Below are 6,808 nucleotides of genomic sequence, written 5' to 3' on the forward strand. Positions count from 1 at the left end.
TGAACATCTGAAGATTAATGGAGAATGCAGGAAATGCTCCCCTGTTTACTGTCAACAGCTATAGGCAGCTCTACCACGCTGCGATTCTTTAGTTTTGGAGGCCTAGAAGATTTTGCCAATGGAGGTGACCAGGAATGTAAACTCCCATGCATTTTACCTGGTTTTTGATCAGGGTTACTCAGTATTAGCAGTATTGACATTTAGAGATGTGTAAGTCTGTGTCGTGGGGGCTGTCTTGTGCATTATAAGCTGTTTAGCAATACTCTTGACTTCTGCCCACTGGAAGCCAGTAGCACCCCCAGTTGTGACAATCAAAAATGTCTTCAGAAAGTGCCAAATGTCCCCCAGTGAGGGTGGGGGGTGGGGAGAAATCATCCCTGGTTAAGAACCACTGTCCTAGAGTAGCAGCTCTTACAGGGGCTTCAACTCTTTCCTACTCTATTTTTAGGAGGTGAAGGAAAATGTTAGGCCCATAGTCAACAGACCCATAGACAATAGGTCTGTAGCCCTCTCGGATATGGAATAATGTGAGAAGAGTTTGTGGGAGGGTATTCCCCTCATGCTTCCTGGAATAGAGAAACATAAACATAGAGAAAACATAGATAACCTTTCAAACACAGAGAAACATAAATCAAACCTAGTTCAAGTCAAAATTTGGGATCTGTACTTTCTTTTTAATAAGGACTCAGTCATTTTCCATTTTCTCCTAGTCCTTCAAAATAGTAATTTGGAGATCTCCGAGGTTTATTAACATTATTTCCATTTCATGTAAAAAAAAAAAAAGCATCAGTCTCAGCAGGCTGAGCAACATACTTGAGACTGCCCACAGTAATGCTATTTTAAATTCGTGAGGTTTACAGTAGGATTCAGAAGCGAGCTCTACTTCTTAGACCCGCCTTTAGAATAGAGCCGTCCGTGCTTCAGTGAGCAAGCTGTTGTGCAGGTGAGCCAGCTTGCTATCGTAGGAAAACCTGCCATCAGGAGTGCAAGTGCCAAAGTCTGCTGTGTCCTGCCTCTGCCACTTACTGTGTGATCTTGGGACACACGACCCTGGGATTCAGTTCCTCCGCATGAAAAATGAGAACAAGCATAACTCACTGATGTGATCATTGTGATGATTTTATTAGGATTGTTGTCACTGTCACCCGTTTTATTCCCCTTTTCCTCCTTTGCCTCTCTTCCTCTCCACCTGTGTCTTTCCTTGAATGCACCAGGCCCTCGGGGCCACAGCCTTGCTTACTTGCTCAGTCCTGATTCTGAGTCCCAGCACAGCAGAGAGGTCACCAACACCTTTCTGGGATTTTTAGAAAATTAAGTTCACATGCTTAATAAAATTGACTGAGAGCTCTGTGTATTAGTCCATTTTCTGCTGCTTGTAACAGAATACCTGAAACTGGGTAAAGAAATGAAATTTATTTCTTACAATTTTGGAGACTGGGAAGTCCATAGATCAGGGGGCACATCTGGTGAGAGCCTTTTTCTTGGTGGTGACTCTCTACAGTGATGCATGTTGTCACATGACAAGATGGCATGAGCAAGAGAGCTAACCTTCTCACTCTCTCTCCTTATAAAGCCAGCAGAACCACACCCATGACAACCCATTAAATCACCAACCCATTACTCCATGAATGGATCAATCCATTCACGAGGGCACAGTCCTCACAATCCAGTCACCTCTTAAAGCTCCCACCTTCCACCACCGTCCATGAATGGATCAATCCATTCACGAGGGCACAGTCCTCACAATCTAATCACCTCTTAAAGCTCCCACCTTCCACCACCATATTGGGGACTAAGTTTCGACATGAGCTTGGGGGCACGTTCAAACCACAGCACTCCAACTATCAATTTCTTACTACTTGAAATGATTCCTTTAAATTTCCAGGTGCTTAGATGTCTATAAATATGAAAAAGTAAATTATCTGGGAAAATAATCAGAAGCTTCTTAGAGTTGGGGTGGGAGGAATATTTGAGGTCGTCTAGTCCAGTAGGGATTCCTTTTACTGATGAGTCCTTTGCAGGCCACCCTATTTCATTTTTTAGTTATTCTAATTACTGGAAGGTTTGGATACTGCCCTTCCTTTACCTTTTGGGTTTTATTCTTGAAGAACAGTGGGTGTATCTCCTTCCTTGTACACTTATGAGCTACACAGCCATCAGCAAGTCATGGGCCTATAAAGTTGCTCATTTACAGATTTTATATGTGAACATACCAAATACAAAATAATGAAACTAATTCCACAGCCACAGAACCACCCAAAACCTAGCCTCCTTTCTTGTATTTAGTGAGGATTAATTTGGAAGGCTTCAGAACTCCCAGTGATCTCAACCTTCAGTTAAAAGATTTACAATGAGCGTAAACATTAAAACTTCAGAATAAGAGATCTAACTGGCAGAGAAAATGAGTTTTATTTAGCTTTACCTGCAATAGTATTAAGATGCTGACTCAATAGAGGATGCCTGTAAGGATGCTCTGACAAGAATACATCCAGATTCGTCACCTTCCTCCAGGAAAATAAGTGTTAAACATACTCCAAGGGGAGTATGAACTGGAACTTCCCTGGTATGTCCAGGAAGCAAAAACTTGAATATATCACTTATGTAATTTGTCATTTTGATATCTATGCCACCTTCACATTTAGAAAAGAAAAATTAAATATGTGCAAAGGCCTTAATAATAAAGTGGCTAATAAAAGAGAGACCGCATCGGATGGTCTGTGTAACTTTCTCACTAGCTTTGAAATCAGTACTCACTTTCTCTTGGACAGTAACACTCTTCGGCTTCCTTCGGTGCTTTCTCCTGGTGCTGTGGGCCTTCCACCGGACACCAGAGACACCTTCCTCCGAGACAACTTTCCAGCATCAACTGAGTGGCCTGTGCTGCCAGCCAGTTTCTGGACACACTTTTCAGTATTCCATTATGCAATCTTGCTCTGTTAGAATCTCACTCCACAGACGTAAGGGTTAAAGTGGATGGAATATGATATAAGAAGGATGCTAGAGAATAAGGGAAATCTTAGAAGGTGTACTTTAGGTACACTTTTAGGAGTCAGAAAGTATGCCTATATTAATGGGCATCCATATTCTCCCCTATCATCAACATTTCCACTGCCAATTATCTTGGATAATTGGTTTAGGACTACCTTAGCCTCTTTGTGCCTCAGTTTCCCTGTCAGTAGAAAAGGATGATAATCATACTTACATCATAGGGTTATTGTGATGACAAAGTGAGTTAATTTAGGTTAAGTACTTAGAACAATACAGACTCTAGTAAGTGCTGTATATGTTTGCTATCACTATTACTATTATGGAGAAGAAAATGTGGCAGTGTCTCTGTTTTTCATTTTATTGGCTATTCATGGCTTTGAAAAGTCATCATAATGTAGTTATTTATGTTTTACCTAATTTAATAAGCAGATTTTCTCCCTATTATGAGCAAGACCTGCTGCTTTGCTCATCATAACAGGCCAGGAAGATTCCAGATTCTGCGGGCACCAAATTCAATTTCTGCCTCCGCAGATTCAGAGCTTCTGAGTCTTCTTTTTCGTGTGTGTGTGTGTGTGTGTGTGTGTATGCACGTGTGCATGTGCACGCTAAAGAGTGGCAGAGACAGATCCAGCTGGTTGGGACTGCCCATTCTTCTGTCATTACTCTACATAATGAAAGCGTGTGATTTCTTTCATCACGTGCAGCTGGTACCACCTGGTCTGCCTTTAATGGATGCCATGTCTGAAATGATGAAAGGCTTTGGCTTTTACAAATGAGAATATCCCTCCAAATGAGCTGAATATCCAACATGGAGGGAGGGCATGAAAGATCATGAATTTTAGTTCTTTTCTTTCTTTCAGTTAAGCCCCATATGAGTATTTCTCATTGTATTAATTACTCTTTACTTAGTTCTATATTTACATCTTTGAACATATGTTATAACAGACTTCTCAGCAGTCTCACCGTGATCCAAACCCTCCTTTATACCCTTATGCCCTTACTTGGATAGTAGTAATACCCATGTGTGTGTGTGTGTGTGTGTGTGTGTGTGTATAATATATATATATCTCAGCTAGCCAAACAATTATGGTTCAACATACACCTGAGACTGAAAGAAATTAGCCATAGCCTAAAGATATAAGGAAATGTAGTAAAGCAAGACTTTTTTTTTTTAAGATTTGAACAGGTTCCCATATGTATTAGTCCATTTCTGTTGCTTATAACAAAGTACCTGGAACTGGCTAATTTGTAAGAAAACAAAATGTATTGCTCACAGTTTCAGAAGCTAGGAAGTCCGAAGTCCAGGGAACATATCTGGTGAGGGTCTTCTTTGGTGGTGGCTTTACAGTAATGGAGAGGTCTCACATGGCAGAAAATGGTGGAACAGAGAGAGAGAGAGAGAGAGAGGGAGGGAGGGAGAGAGAGACTCACGTGCTCTCCTTTTAAAGCCCTCAGAACCACACCCCTGGCCACCATTATTATCCATCCACTACTGCATGGTCCTACAATCTAAACACCTCTTCAAGGCCCCACCTTTCAATTACTATAACAGGACTTCCCATCCTCAACAGTTACAGTGGGAATTAAGCTTCTAATATTTGAACTTTGGGGGACACAATTCATTCAATCTACAGCATTTCACTCCTGGCCCCCAAAGTTCATGTCCTTCTCACATGTAAATACATTCATTCCGTCCCCAAAGTCTTAACTTGTTTCAACTCAAAAGTCCAAAGTCTCAAGTTCCCATCTGTGAAATCAAAACAAATTATCTACTTCCAAGATACAATGGTGGGACAAACATAGGGTACATATTCCCATTCAAAAAGGGAGAAATAGGCGAAAAGAAAGGTGTGACAGGTCCCAAACAAGTCCAAAACCCAGTGGGGCAGGCATTAAATCTCAAAGGTGGCAAATCCTTGACTCCATGTTCCACATCTGTATGCTGGTGAGGGGGTTGGGTCCCCAAGTCCTTGGGGAACTCCACTCCTGTGGCTTTCCTGGTCTGAGGCCATGCTTCAGTTCTCCAGGCTGGCATTGCACACTGGTAGCTTCACAATTCTGGGGTCTCCATGGTGGCCCCACTCCCATGGCTCCACTAGACGTGGCACTGATGGGGTTTCTCTGCTGCAACTCCAACCCCATGTTTCTGCTCAGCATTGCTCTAGTAAAGGCCATCTGTGGTGATTCCACCCCTGTGACAGATCTCTTCCTGGGTCCCTAGGCTTCTCCACATTAGTAGTTATGGGCAATAGCTGCATCATCACTGGGATGCTGCAAAGAGTGGAAAATATTAGTGGAAAGTGTTGTTACCTGGTAGATCTTTTTTTTTTTTTTTTGACAGCTGGGCCATACAGGGATTCAAACCCTTGACCTTGGTGTTATAATACCACATTTTACCCAACTGAGCTAACCAGCCAGCCCATACCTGGTAGATTTTTAAAAACCTATCTGTGAGTAAGATCTTGGGCTCTCATTCCTTCTTAAGTCTGATTCTGATATAGGGAGCAAGTTTTCCCAAGCCCAAGACAGAGAACTGTCTCTGCATCCCCTTTACTTTGTCTCTGACATCACTTCTTTTCCAGGGCTGTTGCAAAAGGAAAACAAAGCATAAGCCTAGCTGTTCTGAGGTGCTCCTGCCCAGGAGCTCTGAGAAGACACAAATTTGATGTCTTGCAAGCCCAGAAGGTAAAAGTGGAAAGCAGGAAAAGCTTCCAATGCCCTCAACCAAGCTCCTTCTCACAGATGCGGAAGCCCCCTCGCTCATCAAGCAACTAACATCTTCTATCATACCCTTTGTTGTCTAGGAGCCTCCCTCTGGTTCCACACTTAGACCTGCCTTGCCCAGCCTAGACATCCATGACTTTTCTCAGTCCTCACTCTCTTATATGCCTCTGACTCCTTCAGCTGGGGCCTTCTGCCATTGTTGTATTTGAATAAGCTAATTCAGTAGCACCTGATGAGACTTGATGGTGGGATTTCAGGCACTGTAGTGACTTGATGAGGACAGGCAAGATGTTTGAAAACCCATATCAACTAGGTATCTTGAGTCTTACTGAGGGCTGACCTGTAAACAGGGCTTGCTACCTTTGAAGGCACAGAAATTGAATTACATACTCATATGATCGCTCACTCTCTACTTTCCCAGACTTGCATTTGGCTTCTTTATAAGTAGGAAGACAGATGCTTCCAATCCTCGAGTAAGCTTGTGCTACCCCTTAGTATGAAGACTCACAGTTTTAGAGTGTATAAGTCATGTTTGCTGAGGATGGGGCTTATGTGCTTAAGATATTATGAAGACGTTTTCTCACTCCCTTTCTATGTATCCATCATAGAATTACAGAATCCAGAGATTTCTTTCTATAAGTAAGCTTTGAAGAAAGACAAAATGAAAAGGGAGATAATGATACTAACTTTTCTAACAAATACTACAAGTTGTAGTTTTGGTGTATTTATTTCTTTGCTTTAATAAGATTGTAGCATATAATTTTTTTTTTGTCCTTTTTGAGACTGGCCACACCGCGCTCAGCCAGTGAGTGCACCGACCATCCCTATATAGGATCCGAACCCGTGGCAGGAGTGCTGCTGCGCTCCCAGCACCACACTCTCCCGAGTGCGCCACGGGCTTGGCCCGTAGCATATAATTTTTAAAGGAAAAAAATTCATAAAGACCAGTGAATTTGAAGAAAAAAGTTGCAGATAGCCTTTTGCAAAATATGAATAAGAACACTTGCAAAAACACAAATAAGAACACTTTTCAAAACTGATATGTAAGTACTGTCTATAGTTATAAAGTCCCTGGAACTGATGGATTTCATCATGT

Source organism: Galeopterus variegatus, unplaced genomic scaffold (genome assembly GCF_000696425.1).
Source record: "Galeopterus variegatus unplaced genomic scaffold, G_variegatus-3.0.2 Scaffold998, whole genome shotgun sequence".
Taxonomy (NCBI): Eukaryota; Metazoa; Chordata; class Mammalia; order Dermoptera; family Cynocephalidae; genus Galeopterus; species Galeopterus variegatus.